Below are 14,114 nucleotides of genomic sequence, written 5' to 3'. Positions count from 1 at the left end.
AGCTAATAAATCCAATACAATGAGAGACAGTGTCCAAAATTAAAGTAGGCCTTACTCTAATACCAACGGTGAGACAGCTGGGGAGTGAGATGCTGCCGGGATGAGAGACGGGCAGAGAAGAAGGAACGTCTCATGATCTGCAAACAGTTTTATCTTTCCCTCTGAATGGAAATGAGCAGCAAAGTCCCTCAGGAAATGTAGTTCTTCTGAGGGCCAGGTACTGGGAACTATCCACGCTCCATGGAACTGGAGCATTAACTCTTTAACTCCCAGTACACTACATGATGTTATGATGTGGAATACCGACAACCAAAAATCATAAAACCATGACATCGTCCCTTTGCCTCTTGCACCTTAGATATGTATAAACATTAATCAGATCCCCTCTGAGTCTTATTTTCTCAAGGCTGAACAGACTCAGGTCGCTCAGCCTTTCCTCATAAGAGAGGTGCTCCAGGCCCTTTAACATCATTGTGGCCTTCCGCTGGACTCTTTCCAGGAGATCCCTGTCTTTATTGTACTGGGAAGCCCAGAACTGGACATAATACTCCAGGTGAGACCTCACCAGGGCAGAGTAGAGGGGGAGGATCACCTCCCTTGACCTGCTGGCCACACTGTTTTTAATGCACCCCAGGATGCCATTGGCCTTCTTGGCCACCTGGGCACACTGCTGGATGCAGTGACATGCAGAATAATATCTTAATTTATTTCATTTTTGAAAAGTGAGAATGAAAAAATACCTTCTATTTGTTCTTATCATATAGCTCACTTCACATTGCTGCTCAGCCTCCGAGCATTGCACAATTAAAAAAATTAAAGTTATTACCCTTCAGATTTGTTTAGTGTAGAAAATATGTCAGTTAATAGGACTGAGTGCATGCTTCTGAGAGACTGACAGTGACTAAACAAATAATTCATCCTCAGAAGCTTAAAGTGACTTGTGTTCAGGGTTCCTGTATAAGGAAGAGCTTTATGACAGAAGAATGTACAATGAAGTCCAGTGAAAGATGGAAGCTGAAGTCTGCCAAAGTAAGGCTAGAAAAATCTGTGTTTTAAATTCAATGAGCATATTTAATCAGTGGAAAGAGATGTTTAAGGTCATGATGATTTCTCCATATCCTGAAAGTTTTAAATCAGCCTTCTATTGCAAGCTTAGCGGTCAAACACTAACTGACACAGGAGCTACTACGTAAGCATTGAGTGTGTGCTGCCCACAAGATCAGACTGGAGGGTGTTATAGCCCCTTCTGATGTTAAGTTTTTAAAATTGAAGCTGCAATGCTAAGAAAAGATTCTTATTCTTATAAAAACACTGAGGCCTAATTGCTCTGGTTGTCTTAACTCCTTTATGGTTATGTCTGCAGGGCACAATATCGTACATAGCTCTAGCTGTTGGAGGGATACCAAAATCAGTAATGCTGACGCCTCCAGCATTTCACTGTGCCAGTTAGACATATTTTCAGTGTCATATAACAAATGTCAAAAATTATAGTGGCTGGAGACAATGGAGGATGTTATCTGTGCCTTAGCGTATGGAAGTCCCACAGGACTTGATCCAGCACCAGTTGGCTTCTGTATCTAAGCACATATTTTCCACATCAGCAACCCTATAATGCATAGAGCCCTAGTATGCTGCATCTGCAGTGTTAAGAGGCTCTTAAAGGTGTCTGCAGATCTAACTTTGGAAAGGCCATATGTTTTAGAGTGAGGCATTGTGACTGGATTTCAGTGGATCTTTTCCCTGTGCATGAGTAAGGCTCAGATGAAGAGAGAATTTGATCCAGTTTTACCCTCCTAAGCATATTAGTTCTGCTTTATAGCCTACTTGTTGCAACTTTAACAAAAGCATGGCCAGCTGTCTGCTTTCACACTCTTTGCTTTGACCATTCTGTTGATTGAAGAGCCTGAAATGTGTTCTGTAATGCCATGTCCCTACAGAAAGTCACAGAATTGAGATGTATATCCAAAAAGGAACTGGTTTTGAAATACGTAGGAGGTGCCAGAAACCTTGATGTAAGCTGTATGAAAGCAAAATTAAGGACGTTTTCATTTTTTATTTTGGAACTGGAAAAGAGTCTGGCTGCCTCCTCTGTGCACCCTTCCATCAGGTGTTTACAGACATTGATGAGATCGCCGGGGCCTTCTCTTCTTGTGGCTGAGCAACTCCATCTCTCTCAACCTCTCCTCATAGGAGAGGTGTTCTTAGTCATGAATGGAAATCCTTTCCAACATGAACATATGCAGGCACACACTGAAACCCACTCAATATTAAATGCTTATTTATTACACAGGGGCAGGCAGCATTATGTATCTTTCTAATAAATAGTGTAACTGCAGCCAGCAAACAGGCAGTTCAACAAGTTCAAACTACTTGATATTTTCTAAGTTCCTGTGCTTCCTATAGCATCAATAGCCTCAAGTTGGCCAGGGAAGGTTCAAGATGGACATACGAAAAATTTCTTCTCCAAAAGAGTGGTCAGGTGCCGGAACAGGCTGCCCAGGGATGTGATTCAGTCACCAACCCTAGAGATGATCGAGAAACATTTAGATGTTGTACTGAGGGAACATGGTTTAGTGAGAAATACTGGTATCCAGTTGGGCTGGATGATCTTGGAGGTCCTCTCCAACCTTGATGATTCTATGATTCTATGATCATAGCTATGCCTCATGTGTGGAGTGGTAGGAAAAAACAACACATGAAATCATCTTCCATCAGAAAGTAGTTTGGTGAAAGTGTTTTGCAAAACCACTTCTGTTTTGTTAAAACCTCTAAAAATACTGTCAAAATATTTTTTGAAGTTCGTGACAAGTATTTCATTTTTAAAAGCAGAATAATAATTTTGGAATGGAGCCTGGAGAATGAAACTGTAATAAAATTGGGCTAGTATTTCCAAATATATGTTTCATGTTGTATACAGCTTTTCAATAAGAGTTTTGACCATGTCTGGCTTCAGTATTTTAGAGGAAATGCTTTTGATTTTTCTCACACTGTATTCAGTGTTGGTGCAGCCTCACCTAGAGTATCACTGGATACAGTTCTGGGATCCAGAATTTTAAGAAGATGATAAGATACCAGAATGCATCCAGAGGAGGGCAACAAAGCTGGTACCAGCTTTGAAGGCATGTCTTGTGAGGAGAGGCTGAGGACACCTGGGCTGTCAAGTTTGCAGAAGGCTGAAATGTGACCTCACTGCTCTCTGCAACTTCCTGAGAAGGGGAAGTGGAGAGAGAGGTGCCGGGCTCTGCTCCCTGCTATCTAGCAATAGGATGTGTGAGAACAGCTCAGAGCTGTGCTGGAGAAGGGTCAGACCGGGCATTAGGACAAACCTCTTTACCCTGTGAGTGGACAAACACTGGAACAGGCTTCCTAGAGAGATGGTTGATGCTCCATGCCTGTCAGTGTTCTCGAGGCATTCGGGTGATGTCCCAAAGGAAATGCTTCAACTTTGGATCAGCCCCAAAGCAATCTGAAAGTTAGATTCAGTGATCGCTGAAGGTCTCTCCTAAGGGCATTGCCCTCTTCTATTCTCAGCCCTGCACAAAGGTGACGGGGGAAACTACCAAAATGAGATGCTGAATACAAAAATGCAGTGTAGCAGACCAATTCAAAAATGTGTAGTTATGCATTTGTAATGGGATTATTTCTATAAAAGCAGTAGTACCACTGGGCAAAAATAACTCATTAAATATAGCGTAAGTCAATAACAAAGCTCTACAAAGCCCTGAAATGCTTTGCGAGTAAGTGGTTGGAGGTTATTTTTTGGATCAATTTTCTCTTTTGTTGTTGTTGTTGTTGCTGTTTTAGCTAATTTCACTATAGAGCAAAAAGGTCAGAGATGATTTTTGTATTCTTTTAACCTTACTTTGTTTACTTATTTCCCCAGGTGCAAACGTCTCATGCCAGTGCCAACTCTTACATCTGTGTGAAAGCCTCAAGGTCAAGGTTTAGGTTTTTCCTCATGTCACAGGGACAAGAAAGAGCAACCAGTTGGCTGGCAGAAACCAGTTCTTCCTGTGCTTTTGTTTTAAATGTTGAAAATATTTGTAATTTTATAAGCAAGGGATATTTTTGATTGTATTAGAACCAGATTTATTTATGCATTTTTCTGACAGCGAACTCTTCAAGGGGTCAATCTGAAGATTCTGCTATGTAATGCTTTTAAAAATGTCTATTGATTTTTTTTTTTGCTTTCCTCTCGGTGTTCAGAGAGTTTTCCTCATACTGATTCTTTTTCTTTCTAATGAACTAGTCAGGAAAATGAGGAAACCAGCTATATCTATAGCTGTATTAAATGTACAAGGTAAATATTTGTTTAAAGAAGAGGAAAGAAGAATCATTTTCTTTCCCAAAGGTTTGTATCGACTATTGTAATTAGTCCCTTTAAAACAATACGTACCACATTTCTAGACAGAAATGATTGTCAAGGTAATAATATCTCCTGCAGAGCACATCCTGAGATTTATCGTCCTACAAATATTAAAAGAAAAAATGCTATTCACTTTAGTGAGACATTCATATCCATAAAGCTGATCACTCATCTCATAAAGTCCATCTCATACCAGACCGAGTTTTTTTTTTTTTTTTTTAATGAGAATTCTCGAAGATTACTGACTTCAGTCACAGTATGAGGAAGAACTTGTGAATACTCACAGATATTTGTAAGGAAAAATATAAACTAACTTCAATGCTCAGGCTTCTTAAGAGAATAAGAAGCATTCCTGGTTTCCTGCCGCATTCTGTCCTGGTGATTAATATCCTGTGTATCTGAATTTGTGAATTCTGTACTGTTCTCTCCTTCCTGTTATAAATTATTGAATTGTTTTTGCTATTCCTGGTTTTAAAAGCTACTGTATTTCATTAAATTAAGAGGTGCAATGAATGTGTCCAGCGAGGTGTCTTTTAAGACCTGGATTTACAAAACGATGTAGGAATACATCCCTTGGCTTCAACATGGCTTAAAACTTCTCTAGGTAACAGGTCTGTGGATGTGTTTGTGAATTGAAGCTTCGATCACATGCTCTCAGATGAGAGGATGATGCTAGAGGATATTGAAGTGCAAATTGTTATCACCACTGCTGAACAGCTATAGAAGAGCTGCAGGTACAAGGAGCAGTGCTGAAGCTACAAAGATTTGCCAATTTTTGAATGTATGTTTTAGCAAGGGAGCAATGTTCGGTTCCTAACTGCAGAACACTTCCCTCTCCTGTGGCAGGACAGTTTTTCTGTAGGTAACTTCCTTGCTGTTAAGAGGTTTCTTGAAGGCACTCATAGCCGGTGTGTTGGAAACAAATCTCAACACTTTCTCCCTCCTGAAAATCTGAGAAACAGATAAAAGCATATTCTAGGAGAGTCAGGCCCCAGGGACAGACATAAGAACACAGGAGCAGAAACATGCAGATATTAACTGGAGCCTCTGAGAATGAGGTTTGTTTCATGGGTTTCCTCTATGTAATTGGATCAGCTTTTAACTAAGAGCCCACGTAGCCATAACCCGTGTTTCCATTTAGAACAATAATCAGATAACAGCTTCCATCTCAGAGCATCCAGCCCTGCACAAACAATTTCAGCATTCTTGGAGGCAGACAAGAGCCAGAATCCCCATTTCATAGAGAATCAAATATGGAAATGTGACCAGGCACCAAAGAAGCATTTTGCCCAAGGTTATAAAGGAAATATCTATCCAGCCCAGGATTACAACCCCGCTCTGCTCTTTTTCTTATGCATTAACCACAGAACATTCTTTCCTTCCTACTTAGAATGCTTTTAGTGTTTTTAAATGCTGCAATTATCCTTTTACTGTTTTCTGTTTAAAGACAGGGATGTGTACTTGGCACATCTCAAGAAAGCAGAGCAGCAACATACGTTTAGTATGAACAGATTGTTCAGGTTTCCTAAACCTGAGCACATACGTAACTATCCATTTAACTCCATAAGCATTTTAAAAGTCAGGAAACCCTGTTCTCCTCAGTGTGAGAAGGAGCAGTGAGCACTAGATTCCAAATAATTTAGAATGAATCATTTTTCTTGTGAGGAGTGGAATTCACTGGATTACGATTATAGTTACCACTATTGCTTTATGAAGGAGAGAGTATAGTAACGGTGACATAATCTCTGTGTAAAAGTCTTCTGATAATCCTCTTTAGGAATATATTTTCTCCCACATGAGTTGCTGGTAATTTGAATAAATGAGATTTGCCTTCAATTGTTTCTGATTTCTTACAGATCTCAATAGCGAGGACTATCATCCTGCCTTATATGGGCACAATGATACAAATACGTGATTGAATAATCAAATAAAGCAGATTCTAGTCCAGGACACTGTGCAAATTCATTTTCTTTCCCAGTTGCTTCCTCTACTGCATAGAGACAGAGAGGAAAACAGATGGAACTGCTCATCAAAGAGCTAAGGCGAAGAGAGCACTATGCAGAGCAAGACCATCACTACTTTATTGAAAGAAGAAAGTATTTTAACAACAAAACTAGTGTGAGCCAACACCTGAAAATATTGGATGAAAGCCAGAAATGTTCCAGAATTGTCTAATACTGAGGCATCCGCACTGTGGGTATGGACACCTTTGGCTCCATGTGCCTAGGTCTATTTGACTAAAAGCAATGCTTATTGTGGGAGATCTTCACAGCATCTGAAGCTGCTGGAAAAAAAAAAAAGTGTTGTTCAAGAAAGTCTGTGACTGTGTAACAACAGACTAGCCTGCTTATGTGGGGCTGGAGTACTCTGGAGTACTGCCGCATGTCCAGCCTTGGCTTATGGCTTCCATTTTCCCTTCATTGTTGCTGTGTAAGGGCCTACATTACTGCAGGCCAAGTGGTGCTGGTGGGGATGCAGCACTGCTCCCCTCCAGTCCCTGCACTCCAGCTGCTCATCTACGCACAGGTAAAGTTGTCCCAAGAAAGCAAGCATTTTTAAAACTGCAGTTTTCAGCTGGAAATGATGGAAAGAGCAAATAATCAGCAAGCTCTGGATTTCTGATGTCTAAAACAGAGTTAGTCTTCTACCATGCAATTTAATAAGAGCAGGAGGCCGCTTGGCTGAATGATAAGCAGAGTTACAGAGAGCCGTCCTGCTTCTGTGCAGAGCAGCTAGCGAGAAGGTGCGGCTCAACCACTGCAACATGAGCCCACAGGGGTAACGGAGCTGATAAAGAAGTGGGACAAGCAGAACGCAAATGCTGAGATGTGGCTTTTGGTGAAACAAGCACCGGGATCCGAACCTAATATTGTCCTGCTGTAGAAAACAGAACAGCATCCAATCCTCGTGTTTGAAAGCTGTGCTTTGTTTGACATGGCAGCATATTGGTAAGCTGTGTTGCTAAACTGTTGCTGCTCGTCAGCACAAACCTCTGAAATTGGTAATGTTAATATTAGCGTTGGTATTAGATGGCATCAGAACTTAACAGCAGGTTTATTTTCTCTTCGATGGATCCCGTCCCCTTGGATGGAGACCCTGGGCAGCCTTGCCCATGGCAGGGGGATTGAGACTAGATGGTCATTAAGGTTCCCTCCAACCTAAGCCATTCTATGTTTCTATGATTATTTGGAGTCTGCAGCTGAAGTTACTGAGGGAGCAGAAAGGAGGAGAGTTGCAGTTGGTAGGACAGGTGCCTGGCCCCCGAGCACTGGAGATCGCTCGTTGGTTGTGCACCTGCAATAACAGGGAAAAGACGCTCGCGTACATGCAAAGATCGGGCTGGAAGCTTCAGAGTGCCTTGTGAAAAAAGCCCTGAAACTGAAATCCATCCTCATTCACAGAACCGACGCCAGGTGGCACTACAGAAGGCAGAGAAAAGGGAGCGGCTTTGAAAAGCGGCCGGTGCCGGCCCCACTGAGACCCAGTGCCATGGCCGCGCTGCCCTGCCAGCGGCCGCACTGTATCCGTGTCACTGAACCCAGGCGTCTGTGCAGACCCGCAAGGATGGAGAGAAGAGCACCTACTATCTAGTTAATAAATGGCCTGGGTGATTTATTTGTTTACTTATTTACATATTTTGAATGCAGACTGCGTCTGTCGCTTGGCAAAAGAGAGCTGCTCAGTTTTGCTTTGCTGTTACAGGATGCATTAGCTGCTGCTTACTGCAAAGTCCTGCTTTCTGCCCACTGTCTGAGACGCTGCTGTTTGTGTACATGCTAGAGACAGTCCAGCCACCAAACCAACCCCCTACGTACACACCAAGGCTTTGGATCTTCCCAAAGCTTTTCTGCTTCTGCTCAGGCAAATAACACAGCAGCAGCCTCACTGTCCAGACTGACGCATCATCTCAGCTGTTAAAGAAGATGTGTGGTGCAGCAGACAGAGGTCTTTATTTCCTTCCTACTGTTGTTCATGTAAGGGAGGAACATGAGCCATCCCCTCGTGACAAGCCAGGAGCTCAGTTCCCTCCTTTTCTCGCACCAAGTGATGCTAGAAATGCAGAGCAGATTGAAGACCAAGAAGCACTCCATTTACAATGAAGCTGCCTCAAAAGTTGGAGAAGAGGATACTGGAAGGGAAAAAGGCCTTCCACCCATACAGCTTGCTCAGGGTTCTGTGTTACCTTGTCTCACTGCTTTCCAACTTCATAAGAGAATAGAGAGTTTTCTTACACCAAAAGTGTGTCGCTTTTGTCCATGTGACTCTCATTCTTGGGGCTCTTGCTTCCTGCACTTAGGAGGGTTTGGCTTGAGCTTGACCACCCATGTGCTCCACACTTCTTTCTGTTCTGTTCCCCTGAAGGCATTAAATATGGAGCAGTCCCATCTGCCATTCAGTTCTTTGCCACATAGTCCACAATAACAGGACTGTGCAGCAGCGGGGGAGGAGAATAGGTTGTGAAAAGAGCAAACACAGAAATAAATTTGAATTTGATTAAGATTTGTTAGGTATCAAATGAACTGTCAGTGCTTTTTAGGTAGGTGTCTGAGATTTCAGCTTGTGACATCAGTGCTGGTCCAAAGAGACAGTAACATTCAGAATATAAATCTCAAGAGGATGCTCAGTTTCAGACTCTAATAAAGAGTTTGCAGAAATCAGATCTAACTGCACAAAATATAAAACCACACCTCCAACATTATTCCTTAGAAACCTGGTAAAATGACATGCTTCTTAGACTGTGTTGAGCCCCTCAGTCTATCAAAAGCATCATGTCCCAACACTGTGGGAATCTGTAGGGGAACTGCAGATGATCTTTTTTTTTTATCTCCTAGATTAACAAATTCCCCAAGTGCATGAGAAGACACAACACTGTCAGGCATGTCAGAGGAAATATATCAAATCAGAAAGGCATAATGTCACATTAGGGTGCATAAGACTTGGTATGCAGGACACCTGCTTTCACTGCTTTGGTGCATGAGAGCCTGAGGTTGAGTGGGTGACCTTCAGGACATTCTGCAAGCTTCACCTGCTTACCCGACTCTTTTCTGCAGGTGTGAGGAAGGGTCTTAAGATTTATTGCACATGTTTTGTTGAAGTTGTTAATTTTTTGCTGTGTACAGCTCACCCACATGACGAAATAGGTCTATCAAAAGTCAAAGTGTATCGCTGCTTTCAGATGATGAGTTCCACTTCGTTGTTTAGAGCAATTTGGTTTTGCAAAGAAAGATGATGTTAATCAGAAGCACATTTAATGGGTTTTAAGCTATTATTTCAAAATTTCTTTTGTCTCATGTCCTTTGTACCTATTTCCTAGAAACAGGAATAAAGTTGTGGAAAAGACTTGATAATATATTGGAAAAGAATGTGTAGGATACTTAAATCAATACATTTATGTTTTTACTAATAATAGAGGAGAGTTTGAATAAAAACTAAGGAAATTGGCTGCTTTTACATACATTCATCTGTAAGTACTCAAAAGTGGCTATAAATTCCAGAAAAAAAAACAAAAACAAAAAACAAAAACAGAGAGCTTAATACTAATAAGGAAATGCATAAAAGAACTCAGTAGGGAAATTATGATATGTTGTATTCTTCCTACTTCAAACTAGTGTCATCATGTCGGGAGGCAAAGTATATAGCTTATATGATTAATTACATATACCAGAGACTGGACACCATGATGCAGAGCATGAGAATATTCATACTCTGAAGTTTTTTTTTGTAGGGATACAACGTACAAATAGTACAGAGTGTTCCATATCACAGCGAGATGATCAGGAGTCATCAGGAGCTTCCAGAGCTCACTGCAGAAAAGCACCAACAAACAGTTAGCTTCATTAACTCCACAATGTAGAAAAATACCCTTAGTTTTGGAAATACATTTTTCACCATTATTCACTGAACCACATCATGTATTTTTGAAGGCACAAGCATATTTAACTGGAACATTTCATACAGAATTAAATGCACATGTCAATTAAGCAGTCCTTAAAACATCTTACGTCAGTATAATTGAGATCAATTTTAGGTACAGCTGTCAGCTAAATAAAGGAATCAAATTATTGACAGGGTTTACTTTCTAGCTCATGAAAGTTCATTTTCTTTTGATGTCGCTGTCATCTATGCATCATTGCTGCTACTCTTATCCAGAATAGGTCTGTTCTGTGCCATCCCTGCCTTTATAGATGCCATCGCAGAGCCTTGGTATTCTTTCCAGTAAACAAATTCCTCCAGCTCAATAACACTTTTCTCTTGGTGTGTTTGACGAGGCTGAGGTCAGGAAACAAAAGGATTTTGTTCTCCCGATACTGGATATTGCATGGCTGGAGCTGCTTTTAGCAGTCTATCATGTTCTCCTATTTCAAATTTAGATGAAATAAAAACATTCCCACTGTCATTTGCAGTTACATTCCCCTTACTGGTATCCTACAGCACTTTTCCATGGAAATTATGTTCTTCCCTGACGTTGATTTCTAGAAGTTCAGGAGGAGTTTTAATAATAAATGAAATGGGATCTATCTGGTCTATATCAGAGGAGAAACTTCAGAGCTCATCTGGTTTTCAGTTGCTTCTTCCCTTTTGTCTAGTGACACGTCTCACAAAAGAGTATATAGATCTCAACTGCCTTCTCTACCTTCAACCCATTCAATTTCAAATGTAATTTTAGGTACTTTACCTTCCCTTGTCGTGGAAGTACAATCTTTCAGGAAAGAAGTAGAACAGACAGATGGGGTGGAAACTATTTGGCCATCTTAACGTAATCTGCCCATGTTCAGTGGTATCTGAACTCAGAGCTACAGAGTCTGGGCACACACTTGAGACAGAGCCCAGACCATACCCCAGAGAGGCCCCAATATGTACTTGTTATCCCAGCTTTCTGTGCTATCTGGTTTGTCATGTACTTCTAAACAATTACACAACCAAAAGCAATTAGTTTCATAACATGAGTTTTTACCAACAAAATGCCAAATAGGAAAGATGGAACCAGACTTTCAGAACTGTGATGTGCAAAATGCAATTTATAATGGTTTTAAAGAACATTTTAACTATATTTCCTGCATATTTCTTAAAAGACAGAGATCAAGGCTGCCTTAAAACTAAAGCAACACCACCAATCACAACATTTATACTTTGGTTTAACCTTTTAAATTTTTGTCACTAAAGAACAATCACAATATAGGATTTAGTTTCTCTTCACAAAGACCATCTTCTTTTCCCATTACAAATTGACAATAGATTACTGTACTCTCTGCTGCAAATTGATTTTTGATTTTGATATTGATTTTATCTACCAGCTAATTGCAAGCAAACTCTTAAAATGCTTGCCAGGAATTATGTCCAGAGAAGGCTGTGTAGCTATAGCGCTAGGCTGAGCTCTATGCTAGGCAAAGTATGCATTGTTACCAGGAGCTGCAGGCAAATTTCCCACTAAATTACACCAAGCTAACTACAAATACAAAAAAGAATGTGGGAACAATTCCTTCATCTTCTTCAGTCTTGATGTTGTGTGTAAAGGTAGCAAAAGAGTAAAACTGGCCATTATGCAAAGCAGTGAGCTTTAGGGTATCTTCTTTTTATCCAAATCATAGAATGACTTGGGTTGGAAGAGACCTCAAGGATCATTAAATTCCAAAACACCTACCACAGGCAGGGCTGCCAGCCGCTGTATCAAGTACTGGATCAGGATGCCCAGGGACCCATCCAATCTGGCTTTGAACACCTCCAGAGATGGGGCATCCACAGCCTCTCTGAGCATCCCGTGCCAGTGCCTCACCACCTTCTCAGTAAAATATTTGAAGAACCGCTACACCCAGCATCTCAGTAGAGATCACAATATCATGAGCAGTCTGTTCATATCTAGACTGCATAGGCAACCCGATCCAGTGCCTGATTTAGTGGTTGACAACCCTGCCCACAGCAAGGGGTTGTAACTTGATGATCTTTGAAGTCCCTTCCAGCCCAAGCCATTCTGTGATTCTATGATTATTACGAGCATTGAGAAACAAATAACAGTAACACTTCTGCTTCACACAGGCTAAGTGGTAATTACAATCCCCAAACTGTCTTGATATGGCCTAGGACTCCGACAGCATGTTTCTTTTACATTCAGTAAGTCTGCTACACACCTGGCCAATCTGCCCTGTGTGTTTCTGTTGCAACATTCTAGCTCTTGCTATGACCAGAACAAAACAAATTTAAATGGATGGTTACAATAATCCATTACCTGCCCATTCAGCATTTATAGCAAAGATGCTTTCTTATAGATGTTCTATGACAAAATGGATTCACAATCTTACATTCCCCTGCAAACAAGAACTTTCTAGCTAAAACACCTACCTGGCTTCCAACAAGGGAAGCAGGCAGAGAGGACAGGAACATTCTAGTACCTTTTTATAACATACCATGTCCATGTAAGACCTGAACACCGCCAAGTAGTTGGAGAAAACGTCCAGTCATCAACTTTTCCATCACTAGATTTATACACTTTCCCCTTAATCACTATACTTGTAGTAGTGTTAACCTTTTACACACATCACTATATAAGAAGAGTAAATATGTTAAAAATACTTTTTTTCAGAAGTTATAATGCATGACAGCAATCTTCAGTCTTTCCTATATCTTTCTTTTGGTTTGCATGCTAACACATAGTATAATTATCTCAGCGTTCAGCATCCCTGCAGATGTACTTCTCATGCAGAATTTCAGACTCCTGTGTTGAATACAGTAGGTGAAATGGTCATGTTCAGAAGAGCAGTTGTGTGTACACATGAGAAAGAGAAAAAAAGCTGACTGATAACAGTACCATTGCAGATAAAAGCCTAAAAAGGAATTATTTTGTTAGATCTTCCCTGTAGATATAGAAAAATGTTTTTCTGGATCTGTATTATTTTATTATTTTAATGATTTATATATATTTGTTTGTTTCACTAATCAGAAGAATGTCTGATAATGAGGGCAAAATTTTGAAGGCCTCTTATTAGAGGTCACTGACAGACCAGTTTTGATGTCATCATCAAAATGCAAATGTCATCATCTTGGATGGAAGATGGAGCAAATTTATTTGCTCCTAGGAAAAGTTTCTCATCTATTCTGCATAGCTGAGAGCCATCCTTATAAACTCCTTGGCCATTTTCCTGGGAATCTCTGTCTGCTGCCAAAAAGACTCTAGGTACATACCACGCAATTCTATTTTAACTCTTTATGGCACCGGAACTTCATTTTGTTTCACTGTCTACATTCAGTTCTGATGCAATGACATGGATTTCAACATATGTTTTCTCATTTGTTCAAAAGATGAATATGGGTCATTCCATTTGACTGAAATTCTGCTGTGGCCTCATCCACCTCCGAATACTTCTGTGTCCTGAAGTCTACACTTTCCTTTTGGCCCCTACAGTTTCTCTTCTGCAGAATGCCCTGTCAGTGGCCAGGGTGCACTAATAGGCTATAACGGCCCTCACATGGAACCTCCACCCCAAGCCTCCATGTCGGTGTGCTCTCAGGGTTGAGCATTCAGGCTTAGCCTGGACTGTGTTGTAGTTTATACTTGTTTCCTGTTTGTGCCTACTTATAGACAGTTGATTCAGACCTTTGGACTTCCTAATCTGACCTTGGCCCTTCCCTATCATCATGGACCTGCTCAGTGAGCACTGGGTGGTATTTGACCCAGTTAGCCTTATTAAACTTCATCCCAATTCATGGATTGACTTCTTGACAAATTGCCTCAGCTGGAGGGCAGTGGGACGGG

This window comes from Numida meleagris, chromosome 1 (genome assembly GCF_002078875.1).
Source record: "Numida meleagris isolate 19003 breed g44 Domestic line chromosome 1, NumMel1.0, whole genome shotgun sequence".
NCBI lineage: Eukaryota > Metazoa > Chordata > Aves > Galliformes > Numididae > Numida > Numida meleagris.
Note: the sequence above shows the minus strand (reverse complement) of the source record.